This window comes from Podarcis liolepis (genome assembly GCF_965112155.1).
Source record: "Podarcis liolepis genome assembly, chromosome: 5".
Classification (NCBI taxonomy): Eukaryota; Metazoa; Chordata; class Lepidosauria; order Squamata; family Lacertidae; genus Podarcis; species Podarcis liolepis.
The window spans coordinates 96,576,206-96,590,702 of record NC_139556.1 but is presented as its reverse complement, the minus strand read 5'-3'; positions in this window follow the sequence as shown (position 1 = coordinate 96,590,702).

Here is a 14,497-nt window from a genome sequence, read left to right as displayed (position 1 = left end):
GGAGTTTCTGGGTCAGTCTCAAGGGCAGCCCCACGTAGAGCGAGTTACAATAATCCAATCTGGAGGTGACCGTCGCGTGGATCACAGTGGCTAGGTCAGGGCGAGAGAGGTAAGGAGCCAACTGCTTAGCTTGGCGGAGATGGAAAAATGCCGCCTTTGTTATAGCTGCAATCTGCGCCTCCATGGAAAGGGAGGCGTCGAAGATTACACCCAAACTCTTAACAGACGGTGCTGGCACTAATTGCGCCCCCGCAAGAGATGGGAGTTGCCCCCCCAATCCCATATCGCCCCGCCCTAGCCACAGGACCTCTGTCTTCGAAGGATTTAGCTTCAACCGGCTCCCACGTAACCATCCAGCCACAGCTTCCAAACATCTGGTCAGTGTGTCTGGGGCCGAGTCAGGATGGCCATCCATCAACAGATAGAGTTGGGTGTCATCGGCATACTGATGGCAACCCAGCCCAAAACTCCGAACAAGCTGGGCGAGGGGGCGCATAAAGATGTTGAAAAGCATCGGGGAGAGTATCGCACCCTGAGGTACTCCACACACCAAGGAGTGGCGCGATGACAATTCCCCCCCAAGCGCCACCCTCTGTCCCCGACCAGAGAGAAACGAGCGCAGCCATTGAAGGACTGTGCCCTGGATCCCCACGTCGGCAAGGCGGTGGTCCAGAAGTTCGTGATCGACCATGTCGAAAGCTGCTGATAGATCTAGAAGAATCAGCAGCCCCGACCCGCCTCGATCCAGCTGTCTACGAAGATCATCTGTTAGGGCGACCAGAGCCGTCTCGGTCCCATGACCAGTGCGGAAGCCGGACTGGAATGGATCCAAAGCCGATGTTTCATCCAGAAACCCACCAAGCTGTTCGGCAACCGCTCTCTCAATCACCTTACCCAGGAACGGAAGATTCGAAACCGGGCGGTAATTGGATAGATCTAAAGGATCTAATGATGTTTTCTTTAAGAGCGGGCGCACCACTGCCTCCTTCAGTTCCCCTGGGAATGTCCCCGTGCCAAGGGACAAATTGATGATATCCCCCAGGAGGGCCCGCACCTCGTCTGGACACGCTCTAATCAGCCAAGACGGGCACGGGTCGAGAGGACAGGTGGTGGGCTTTCCAGCTCGGAGGAGTCTGTCCACATCGGCTGGGGATATCCGGTCGAAGTGGTCCAATACTGGACCCGAGGACAGTCGAGGGGCCTCCAGTTCCTTTATTGTATCCAAATTGGCAGGGAGGTCATGGCGGAGCAACAAGACCTTCTCCGCAAAAAAGCTCGCAAATGCCTCACAGCTAAGTGTCAAATTGTTATTTAAATGTGGCTGTCCCACAAGGGACGTTAAAGACCTGATTATACTAAATAATTGCGCTGGGCGAGAGCTAGCGGATGCAATGGAGGCCGAGAAGTATGACTTCTTAGCAGCCTTCACCGCCATCTCGTAGGTTTTCATAAAAGTCCTATAAGATGTTCTTGAGGCTCCGTCACGGGCACCCCGCCATACTCGCTCTAGCCGTCTGAGGTCCCGCTTCATTTTCCGGAGCTCCTCGGTAAACCAGGGAGCCCGGTTTCTGCGGGGTCGCAGAGGGCGCTTAGGTGCGATCTCATCGATGGCTGCCAGGAGCTGGATATTCCAGCCCTCAACAAGCTCAGTCAATGAGTCGCCAGGGGGAGCAAGGTCCCGCAAGGCCTGACGGAATCTATCAGGGTCCATCAGCCTCCGCGGGCGAGCCCAAATTGGCTGGCCACCTAAGCAGGGTGGGGGCGGAAAGTCAATCCTGGCTTTCAGAGCGTAGTGATCAGACCATGGCACCTTCATCGAAGGAAACATGATCACATCTATACCTACGCCAAAGATCAAATCCAGCGTGTGGCCTGCTTGATGCGTGGGGCCCGAAACAAACTGGGAGAGCCCTAGTGTCGCCATGGAAGACACCAGGTCCAGAGCCTGTGAGGAGGGAGTGGCATCAGCATGGATGTTGAAGTCCCCCAGTACCAATAGGTTAGGGAACTCCAAGGCCCAGCCGGCCACCGCCTCCAACAGGCCTGACAGGGTGGCTGCTGGTGCGCTAGGTGGCCGGTACACCAGCCAGACAGCCAAGCTCTCCTCGGAGCCCCACACTAGGCCAACACATTCAATGCCGGGGATCGATGGCGATGGTAGAGCCCTGAAAGGACAATCTTCCCGGATTAATAATGCCACCCCTCCCCCCCGGCCCACAGTCCGCGACTGGTGGAGGACGGAGAAACCCGGGGGCGCCATCTCTCGTAAGGTAACTGTTGCCCCTTCGCGCACCCAGGTCTCCGTCACACAAGCCAGGTCGACCCCCTGCGAGATAAGGAAATCTCGCAGGGTGGCGGTTTTATTGCCTATAGACCTGGCATTGCACAGCACCAGTGACGGAGGTGAGTAAACCTTGCTCACCCTACCCTCGTCCCTCGGGATGGGGCGCAGATTGGAAGGGGTACGAGCGTATCCATATCTCAATCCCCTTCGCCTATAACATCTGCCCCCACCGCCATACCTCCCTCGCCCCTCCACGGTAGCAATCCCAGGCCTCATAGTGGCCTCCATTGATGGCAATTAATGTTATTCTTTCGCAGCCTAAAACAATAAAACCTTAAAACAATAAAACAAAAACAACCCAGAAAGCAATAAAACAATACAAATACAACTGCAAAAATTACAAATTCATCAAAATCTAACAAATTCCCAAGCCCACCCAAACATCCATCCCACCTCCATATATAAAAATCTAAAAGGAAAGGAAAATATTTTTTTTAAAAAAATGTTAAAAGAACTCTGCACCCCTACGGGTCCTCCTGGGCAGTAGCAGCATCAGTGGCAACAACCATCCTTGTGATACCCCACCCTGGGCCAGATAGTAGGTGGCAGGAGCAGTCCTTGTGAGGCCTGTCAGGCCCTCCCTGGGCCAGGTGGTAAGTGGCAAAAAGGAGCAGGGCCCTCAGGCACTCACACAGGGGAGTCCCCCTGGGCAGCAGGCAGCAAGCAGCAGGCAGTCCTTGTGAGGCCCCAGGCCCCGCCCCAAGCCAGATGGTAAGTGGCAAGAGCAGGGCCCTCAGGCACTCACTCAGGGGAGTCCTCCTGGGCAGCAGGCCGCAAGCAGCAGGCAGTCCTTATGAGGCTTCAGGCCCCGCCCCAAGCCAGATGGTAAGTGGCAAGAGCAGGGCCCTCAAGCACTCACTCAGGGGAGTCCTCCTGGGCAGCAGGCCGCAAGCAGCAGGCAGTCCTTGTGAGGCCCCAGGCCCCGCCCCAAGCCAGATGGTAAGTGGCAAGAGCAGGGCCCTCAAGCACTCATTCAGGGGAGTCCTCCTGGGCAGCAGGCCGCAAGCAGCAGGCAGTCCTTGTGAGGCCCCAGGCCCCGCCCCAAGCCAGATGGTAAGTGGCAAGAGCAGGGCCCTCAAGCACTCACTCAGGGGAGTCCTCCTGGGCAGCAGGCCGCAAGCAGCAGGCAGTCCTTATGAGGCTTCAGGCCCCGCCCCAAGCCAGATGGTAAGTGGCAAGAGCAGGGCCCTCAAGCACTCACTCAGGGGAGTCCTCCTGGGCAGCAGGCAGCAAGCAGCAGGCAGTCCTTGTGAGGCCCCAGGCCCCGCCCCAAGCCAGATGGTAAGTGGCAAGAGCAGGGCCCTCAGGCACTCACCACAGGGGAGTCTTCCTGGGCAGCAGGCAGCAAGCAGCAGGCAGTCCTTATGAGGCTTCAGGCCCCGCCCCAAGCCAGATGGTAAGTGGCAAGAGCAGGGCCCTCAAGCACTCACTCAGGGGAGTCCTCCTGGGCAGCAGGCCGCAAGCAGCAGGCAGTCCTTATGAGGCTTCAGGCCCCGCCCCAAGCCAGATGGTAAGTGGCAAGAGCAGGGCCCTCAAGCACTCACTCAGGGGAGTCCTCCTGGGCAGCAGGCAGCAAGCAGCAGGCAGTCCTTGTGAGGCCCCAGGCCCCGCCCCAAGCCAGATGGTAAGTGGCAAGAGCAGGGCCCTCAGGCACTCACCACAGGGGAGTCTTCCTGGGCAGCCTGGGCAGAATGTTGTTGGGTTTTTTTTTCAATCAGTACCAGTGATCGGCAAGACAGATTGCTTCAAAAAATGGCAAAAAGATATTTCTAAATATATCTGGCAAGGGGAAAAAACAAGAATGAAATATAAAATACTGATAGACACGAAAGATGGAGGAGGCTTTCCCCTGCAGGATATGAGATTATATTATGAAGCATCTTGTCTGTGCTGGTTGAAGAAATGGTTGCTATTGAAGAATCTGCATATTTTAGATTTTAGATTTGGAAGGTCACGATAATATTTTTGGTTTATCTGTTTATCTGTGGTATAAAAAAGTGAAAGTATGTAAAGGTTTTACAAACCATATACAGTGGTACCTCGGGTTACATAAGCTTCAGGTTACAGACTCTGCTAACCCAGAAATAGTACCTCAGGTTAAGAACTTTACTTCAGGATGAGAACAGAAATTGTGCTCCAGCGGCGCAGCAGCAACAGGAGGCCCCATTAGCTAAAGTGGTGCTTCAGGTTAAGAACGGACCTCCAGAACGAATTAAGTACTTAATCCGAGGTACCACTGTAATTAGGAAAAAATGTATAGAATATGGGTCAGATATAAAAAATTATTGGAAACTAAAACACCACTTTAACTTTCACCTTTGAAAGCCATAGCAATGGGGGGGGCATGATGGAAAGTTGGGTGACTTATAGAAATTTATTAAGAGAGGAGGGTGGAGAATTTAAATTAAAAGAGTTTAAGGATTTACCAGGAATGTTAACAACATGGTTACAATAGCATCATGAAATATTTAAAAATGATATGAAGCGGGGGTTGGGGGGACAATTATCACAATTAGAGAGAGACCTGTTAAATTGTAATGTTAAAGTAATGTCTAAAATGTATAAGATGTTATTGGAATAGGAGACAAAGGATGAACAAGTGAAATCTTCAATGATACACTGGGCAAGAGATGTTGGTCATAATACTGAAATGGAAGCATGGGAATGATTATGGAATACGGATATAAAATTTACAGCATGTTATGGTTTAAAAGAAAATTATATGAAAATGCTATATAGATGGTACCTAACACCTAGTAGATTGGCAAAAAAAAAATGTATAAATCAAAGTCAAATAAGTGTTGGAAATGTAAAGAGAAAGAAGGCACCTTTTTCACATGTAATGGTATTGTAATAAGTTTAAAGCTTACTAGGAAATGATATACAGTTGTAGCCTTGTTCTCAAACGTAATCCGTTCTGGAAGTCCATTCGACTTCTGAAAACATTCAAAAACCAAGGTGTGGCCTCCGATTGGCTGCAGGAGCTTCCTGCACTCAAGTGGAAGCCGAATTGGACGTTCAGTTTCCAAAAAATGTTCGGAAACCAGAACACTTACTTCCATTTTTTTCGGTGTTCAGGAGCCAAAACGTACGAGTACCAAGGTGCTTCAGAACCAAGGAACGACTGTATAATTAATTCAAAAAGATGTTTAAGTTAACATTCATAAAGAAACAACAACAACAAAAAGAAGCTTTTCTCTTGGGAATTATAGGATTAGAACTACCCAAGCAGTATAGAAATTGATTTATGCATGCGACTACAGTTGCAAGAATGTTATTTGCCCCAAAGCAGAAGGATGAAGAGGTCCCGATGAAAGAAAATTTTATACAGAAAAGAATGGTGCATACAGAAATCGTGAAACTTACAGGAAGAATAAGAAATCAAGACAACAATTTTTTTAGAAAGGAATGGTAGTTGTTTATTGAATATTTATAAACAAACTGTAAACAGATCAAGACATTGACAGGACTATTTTAAAAACCTGCAGCTTTTAAGATATATATGAGATATATACTAGAATAGACATATAAAAGAATAAGTTAAGACAATTTGGTGCATGCAGGAATGGACCAAAATAAATGAAAGGAACCGCAGAAAGAGGGGGGAGGGAGTTGAAATTGAAAATGTTTAAACTTGGCAAAATAATTGTTGTGATGTATATAAATGAAAATTATAAACGTCTTAGCATCATACATTCACCCCAAAAGCACACTCCTTCAAGCTGCAGTGGCACAAGGGAAAGAATGAGCAAGGCATTTGGGGTAATGCAGCTTTGGTACTGAGACTTGCATCTTGGCTTGAACATGTAGGAAACTCATCTTGGGCATGACAAGGATGGGGACAGGGTAAACTGCTTAGATGCAGAACTGGGAGTGTGCAGGAGGAGAAAGAGGAAGGCCTGAAGAGTTCTAATAGGCAGGAAACTTGACTGAAGTCTGGGTGAGCCCCAGCTGGCAACCCAGTTAGACTAAAATACCAGTTTGGTGTAGTGATCAGATGAAGCATTTAAGAGCGCGTTTCCATGGTGAAAGCACCACTGGCAGAGTTTAAAGCCCCGACCCATGTCTAGAAAGTGCAGGGCAAAAGCTAAGTGTGGATGAGCCCTCAACCATGAAAGATGACTTTCATGGTTTGTCTTGACTTTAGAGCAGACACTCTCAGCATAACCTATTTTGTAAAATAGCAGTCTATTGCAAAGCTGATTTGGATATTTAAGCTGGCACATCCTACCTGAGAACCCCTTGCTATTCTATCGTATGTGTCAGGGGTTCAGGAGCAGAGACGCAGAGAAGGGAGGAGACAGAGAGCGAGGGGGAGGAATACGAAGGAAGGATGAGTGGGGATGACGACCCGAGATCACCGAGCCTGTCTAGCGAGTCCGAGGATTCCCAGAAGGGAGCGCCAGCAGCCAGAGCAAGGGGGGAGAGCAGGGGGACACCCCAGGAAGAAGGGTCCAGAGAGGGATCAGAAAGCAGCAGTTGGAGATCGGGACCCACGTTCCCAGCCGGGAGCAGCGGGGAGAAAGGGGACCAGATATCGGGCTCCGGAGACTTTCAGAAGGAGGGAGGGCATGAGTCAGGAGTAGTCACGCCCACCTCGGGGAGCGAGGAAACGATCAAGAGGAAAGTGGAGAGTTGGGCGCGCGCGCCAAGTTCAAATGTAACGGAAGCTGGCGCAGCCAGCAGCCCAGAGAGTGAACCGAGTCCCAAAGCCCGCCGCAAGGAGGCGGAAGGGTCAGGGAGGTCCGCGTCAGAAGAGAGTAGGAAAGGAGAGACCCAGGGGGGCAGGAGGACCCAGAGACGGAAGGAAAGGCGCAGGAGGTGGAGCAAGGCTAGGGTATTAAGCTGGTGCGCTAGAGGCGGAGACTCAGACGGGTCTTCGTCGTTCTGACCTAGAAGAAGTAGGGCTGCACGTTGCAGTTTGGAAATGGAACCTGTAATCCAATAAAGACTCTTTGAAACTGAACGCTGGCTGACTTGGTCCTATGTGAGCTGGGACTGGGCGGCAGCCCTGACAGTAAGACCCGTCTCTCAAGCTTCTGACAACTGATACCTCGCAGCGGAGACAGAAGCAGCTGGAGGAGGGGATCGGTGTGTGGGAGCAAGCTCACGACGGTTGGCAAAGATGACGGAAGCAGAGAAAGTTTCAGCGCTGCAACAGGCAGTTACCCAATTGAATGCGGAGGTACTGGCATCCAAGAAAAGGGAGGAGGATGTGGCAGCCGCCTACCGAGATCTCCATGCCAGGTTTGAAGCATGGGTTAAGCATGGGCAGCCAGGACCCAGACCGGAGGGGGTTGGGTTGGCACGGAGAGCAGGAGGGCTGGTGGCTCACTTCGATGGGAATTTACAACAGTACCCCAACTTTCGAGCAGATGTGATGTGCGCACTGCAACTGCTGGCAAAAGACTTTAGAGATGAGCAAGAGAAAGTGGGGTTTATACTGTCCCATTTGCATGGGGATGCGAAGGCGTGGCTGCGCAATTTGTGGAGGGATAAAGATCCGGCGCTTCAGAGTGCAGATGCCTTTATCAAAGCGATGGATGCATGTTTTTTGTCTACCATTGATGTGGATCTTGCCCGACGGGAGATTCATGGACTGAAACAAGGGAGGGCGAGCGTCCGACAGTACCACGCCCGCTTTTTTGCGCTGGTCAGTGCATTGGAATGGGACCGGGACTCGCCCCCAGTCAGGGACCTGTTCTGGGAGGGTCTCAGCTCTGCTGTGAAGGATGAAATTGCGAGGGGGGAGAGGCCCCGAAGCACGCAGGAGGTGGTCCAAAGGGCGCTGACTGTGGGGGTGAGGCTGGAAGAACGTCCATGGTGCAGAGATGAAGGACGTGGAGGGCGCGAAGCAGCGAGAAGTTTCTCTTTCGTTCCAAGGGAAGCAGCGCGTGCGCAATCCACACCTCCGCCAGGAGGGGGAGTGGAACCTATGGAAGTGGGAGGCGCCAGGGCTCAGTCAGCTAGCAGAGCCTCTGCACCGACAGCAGTCAAGACTAAACCTCCTAGAGGGACCAGGAAGTGTTACATATGCGAGAGCCCTCAACACTTGGCGAAAGAGTGTCCCCAGAGGAGCTCCAAGCACACTGCAGCCTCCGCAACGGTGAAAGTGGCCACACAATGCAGCGAAGCCCAGCAGGGAAACGACGATGTCTGGCTGGAGACAGAGGCACTGGGGCCCAGCCAGACGCATCAGTGAAGCAGTCCCCAGCGATATTGCAACCCACGGACCCCCTCCCACCCAAACCAGTAGTGCAACTCACAGCGTCTCTCCAGCTACCCAATGGAGTCACCATCGAAGTGCCGCTTTCTGTGGATTCTGGAAGCAACGCAGACTTTATAGCACAGGATTTTGTGGAGCAGCACGCTATAAATCTGCTGCCTGCCACTCTGCCCCTGCAAGTCGTCACAGTGGATGGCAGAGAGTTGCTAGGGGGGCAGGTGGTGAAGCAGACGCCACCAATGGTGATGCAACTTGGTAACCACAGGGAAGTCATCAGTTTTAATGTCACCCGACTGTCGGACACGCCCATTGTGTTGGGCATGAGTTGGCTGGACAGGCACAGTCCAACGCTGGCTTGGTACCAGAGACAGCTGATCTTCGGCTCCTCTTACTGCGCAGAACACTGCATCCTGCCCAGGCAGGAGGGGGAGGAGGAGGACTCACAACTGCAGTTGGGAACGTTGCAAGCAGTTCCCCACAAATACGCGGACTTTCTGGAGGTCTTCTGCGAGAAAGAGGCAGACAAGCTACCACCGCACAGGCAATATGACTGCAAGATTGACCTCCTGCCAGGGGCGACGCTGCCGAAGGGGAAGCTATATTCCATGTCTGAGGACGAACTACAGGAACTCAAACAGTTCATCGATCACAATTTGCAGCGCGGTTTCATCCGGGAGTCCAGCGCAGTAGGGGGCAGTCCTGTTTTCTTCGTGAAGAAAAAGGACACGCCCCAAAAAAGATTGGTCGTGGATTACCGCCTCTTAAACAGAATGACCAAGCCCTCCGATTTCCCTATGCCCAGGATTGACGACCTGCTGGCGACGGTGCGCAAGGGACGCGTGTTCACCAAGTTGGACCTGCGAGGAGCGTACAATCTCATCCGTATGAGGGAGGGCGATGAGTGGAAGACAGCCATGTTCACGCCTCTGGGCACCTACGAATATAGAGTTATGCCTTTTGGATTGCAAAATGGCTCCCACGTTTTTCAAGCTTTTATGCATCACGTGTTGGCGGGACTCCTCTACAAGAAGTGCGTCTGCTTTCTGGATGACATCCTGATATTCTCTGACTCGCAGCAAGCACACGACCAGGACGTTCGGGAGGTGCTGAAGAGGCTGCAGCAGCATAGACTGTACGCCAAACTGGAGAAGTGCCAGTTCGACACGACGGAGGTGGATTTCTTGGGTTACAAGCTGTCGGACAAGGGGCTAGCCATGGACAGCGCCAAGGTTCGTGCGGTGTTGGATTGGAAGAGCCCGCGCAACCGGAAAGAGGTCCAGAGGTTTGTCGGATTCGCCAATTTCTATCGCAAGTTCATCAAGGGGTTCGCGATGCAGACGGCAGCTATTACGGACACGCTAAGCTCCAAGAAAAAGAAATTCATCTGGACGGAGCAGGCGGAGCGGTCCTTTCAGACACTCAAGCGTCTCTTCGCGTCGGAAGAGCAACTGCTGCATATCGACCCCAGCAGACCGCTGAGGGTGGAGACAGACGCGTCCGATAGAGCAGTGGGAGCGGTACTGCTGCAGAAGGACCCGCAGGGGGTCTGGAGGCCGGGGGCGTTCTACTCCAGAAAGCTCAGCAAGTCGGAGCAGAACTACACCATCTGGGATAGGGAGCTGCTTGCCATTCATGCAGCTTTCAAGGCGTGGAGGCACTTCCTGATCGGCGCCAAGCACACGGTGCAGGTCTGCACGGACCACAAGAATCTGGAGCACTGGCGCACGGCTCGGTTCCTGAACCAGAGGCAGATCCGTTGGGCGGAGTTCTTTGCTGACTTCAATTTCCGAATTGAGTACGTCCCGGGCGACACCAACATCATGGCGGATGCCCTGTCCCGAAAACCGCAGTACCTCGAAGAGGCGACGCCAGCGGCGGCCATGCACATCTTCGCGCCAACAGCGTGGGCGTGCGCTTCAGCCACAGTAGACCTGGATGCGGTGCGAAGGGCGTTGACGGACGACTCATTCGCGCAGGCGAAGATGGCAGAGGTGCACAAGGGCACGGCGAAGGGCGACGAGTTCCAGATACGAGACGGCTTGCTCTTACGTAAAGGGGCCGTCTACGTGCCGGGAGACGAACTTCGCGCCCGGGTACTGCAGCAGCTGCACGACGCACCCACGGCCGGGCACTTTGGCACAGAAAAAACGGTGGAATTGGTCGCAAGAGACTTTTGGTGGCCCAGACTGAGGGGGGAAGTCGCGGACTACGTCGCGAGGTGCGACACCTGCCAGAGGGCCAAGCCGGTGCACAAACCACCGGCGGGACTGCTGGAACCGCTGCAAACGCCGTTTGAACCATGGGAGAGGGTGGCCCTGGACTTTGTCACGGATCTACCCAGCTCGAGAGGCAAGACAGCTGTACTAGTGGTGGTGGACTTGTTCACCAAGATGGCACATTTCATACCGTGTGCGAAGGTGGCCACGGCAGAACAAACAGCCAAATTGTTCATAGATCACGTGTTCAAAGTGCACGGGCTGCCACGGTCTATACTGTCCGACCGCGGACGCCAGTTCATCTCGAATTTCTGGCAAAAGCTGATGGGCTTCCTGAACGTCAAGATCAACCTGACATCGGCAAGGCACCCGCAGACCAACGGGCAAGCGGAGAGGGTCAATGCCATCATGCAGCAGTACCTGAGATGCTATGCCAATCAACAGCCGGCGACGTGGGTGGATTACCTGCCGCTCGCCGAATTCGCCTACAACAACACGAAACACGTATCCACAGGGGTGACGCCGTTCTTCGCCAACAATGGGAGGAATCCCAGAACCTTCCCGGGACTGGACAGAGTGGGGGAAGGGGAACCACAGACGGCGGACGCTTTCGCATCTGAGTTGCAAGAGGTCCACGATCAACTCAGACGGCAGCTGGAGCTGGCGAAGCACGCATACAAGGTCCAAGCTGACAAGCACAGGCGAGTTGGCGAGGAGATCCGAGTGGGAGACTGGGTCTGGTTGGCAGCCCACGCGGTGCCGACCCGATCGTTAGCCAAGAGGAAGCTAGGGCACAAGCAACTCGGTCCATACCGAGTCGAAGCGCAGATCAACCCGGTGGCTTTCCGGCTGGTGCTACCAGAGGGTTCCAGGATGCATCCGGTGTTCCACAGGTCGGTGCTCACTCCCTACAGGGCACCGCACAGGTTCCAGGAACCAGGAACGGCACCGAGTCAGTCTCCGGAGCGGACGGAGGTGGGAAGATTGCCACAGCAGGACCCCATCAACGAAGTCACGGAGATTTTGGACTCCAGATGGGGGGAAGATGGAGTAGAATATCTACTAGCAAGGGAGGGCACCCGGGCCAGTACTAATAGCTGGGTGCCGGACTACGCCTTGGAGGAACCCCTGCTCAAGGATGAGTTTCATGCCCTTTTCCCACACAGACCTATGCCAGCGGGCTTCTTCGACGACTGGTTGTTCACGCCCACGCTTTCCTCCAGCACGTTCCATGGCTTCGACTCGGAAGGGGAACCCGCACCGCGCACACGTTCCCCAGAGGGGTCACCGGAGGGTTCGGCGTCCGACAACTCGTATTGGTGGGACGATCGGCCAGAGGAGCAGTGGCGCCGGAAGTGGCAGGAGACACCAGGTCCAGCGACAGACGCAGAGACGGACATGGACGTTTGCGGGGAGGACCTTGGTTTCGAGCACGGCGGCACCGAGATGGAGGCGGAGGAGACCACTGTTGACGAACGCGGGGAGGAAGACTCGGAGGTCTTCAGTTGGCGGCCAGCAACGGGGAGCGAACTGTATCCGACATTCACTCCCGTGATGACGGAGCACCCACCAACCACCCTTGAAAGCGGGGAGGGGGGAAGGGGGGGCTTCGAGGGGGGGATGGATGTCAGGGGTTCAGGAGCAGAGACGCAGAGAAGGGAGGAGACAGAGAGCGAGGGGGAGGAATACGAAGGAAGGATGAGTGGGGATGACGACCCGAGATCACCGAGCCTGTCTAGCGAGTCCGAGGATTCCCAGAAGGGAGCGCCAGCAGCCAGAGCAAGGGGGGAGAGCAGGGGGACACCCCAGGAAGAAGGGTCCAGAGAGGGATCAGAAAGCAGCAGTTGGAGATCGGGACCCACGTTCCCAGCCGGGAGCAGCGGGGAGAAAGGGGACCAGATATCGGGCTCCGGAGACTTTCAGAAGGAGGGAGGGCATGAGTCAGGAGTAGTCACGCCCACCTCGGGGAGCGAGGAAACGATCAAGAGGAAAGTGGAGAGTTGGGCGCGCGCGCCAAGTTCAAATGTAACGGAAGCTGGCGCAGCCAGCAGCCCAGAGAGTGAACCGAGTCCCAAAGCCCGCCGCAAGGAGGCGGAAGGGTCAGGGGGGTCCGCGTCAGAAGAGAGTAGGAAAGGAGAGACCCAGGGGGGCAGGAGGACCCAGAGACGGAAGGAAAGGCGCAGGAGGTGGAGCAAGGCTAGGGTATTAAGCTGGTGCGCTAGAGGCGGAGACTCAGACGGGTCTTCGTCGTTCTGACCTAGAAGAAGTAGGGCTGCACGTTGCAGTTTGGAAATGGAACCTGTAATCCAATAAAGACTCTTTGAAACTGAACGCTGGCTGACTTGGTCCTATGTGAGCTGGGACTGGGCGGCAGCCCTGACAGTATGCAACAAATAATTTTTAGGAGACGTGATCGTGTTTTATTGTATCTGCAGTGCCTGATGTTCTTATGGTTTTTATTGCTTTTCTTTTTGTTCCCTTTGTGAATGATGTCATGGCCTTTGGCTATGTTTATTGTTTATAAACAATAAAGTTTATGATGATGATAACCTATTTTGCAAGGTTGTTGTGAGAGTAGTGTTGGAGGAGAAATTTGATTCAAATTAATGCAAATTTAGAAATAATTTAAATACAATACATCTCACTCTCCCGAAGGCATCTGTACTCTGTGGCATGTGTGCCCATTTAGTCTGCTGTCAGCTGCTAGTTGCTGATGAGCAACTTCAGCTCCCTGCCCTCAGTTTCTCAGATTATCTTTATCTGTTTAGGGAAGTGTTTAATGTTTGATGTTTTATTGTGTTTCTAATATTTTGTTGGGAGCCGTCCTCAAAGTGGCTGGGGAAACCCAGCCAGATGGGCGGGGTATAAATAATAAGTTGTTGTTGTTGTTGTTGTTGTTGTTAAGTGGATTTGGTTTGGAGAGCCCTTCAGAGGACTGTAAAGTAAGGGCATATGTCCACCCTGCCCTTGCTTCTTTTGCAGTTTCTGTATAAGCATGAACTTTTATCCAATTCAAAGAAAAATCCATCTTTGTGCTTTAAAAAAAATATCATTTATTTATTTATTTAGCCTTTGCTAAATAACCATGTCTACTTATCATATAGCAGAAGGTAGGGGATAATACATTTTCTATGATAATTTTTCCTCCCTAGAGAGATTGAAATTTAGTTTTGTAGGAAAGTTTTTCTAAGCAAGAAACAATGAGCAGGGGAGACATTAGTCACCGAAGAAGAAGGTTAAATGTCCAGGATACTATTAAGTTCCCTCAGCTGGCGACAGTGATAATTTTGGTGAGAAGAGATGTAACATCCTAGTCACTGAGATCCAAAACATAGATAAAACAGGCGTCTACAGCCCATTCTGTTGCGAGGATTAATAATAATCTCTCTACTCATGGAGATCTAGAACATAGATAAAATGGGTGTGAACAAGTCATTCTATTGCTGTGACTACTAACACCTCCGCAGATGTATCAGTTGGAAGCAGAGCAAGAAAGATGCTGCAACACTGGAGCATTAACGAAACGTAGGTTTCACTCTCACACAACCCAGACACATTTGCTAACTAAAGCAAAATAGGAAGATAAGAAGAACCCCACTGGATCAGACCAACCAGATGTCTAGGGGGGCGCCCACGAGCAGGACATGAGCACAACTGCACTCTTCACACTTGGGATACGTAAGCTTGGGTCGCCATTATTCCGTCCTGAGA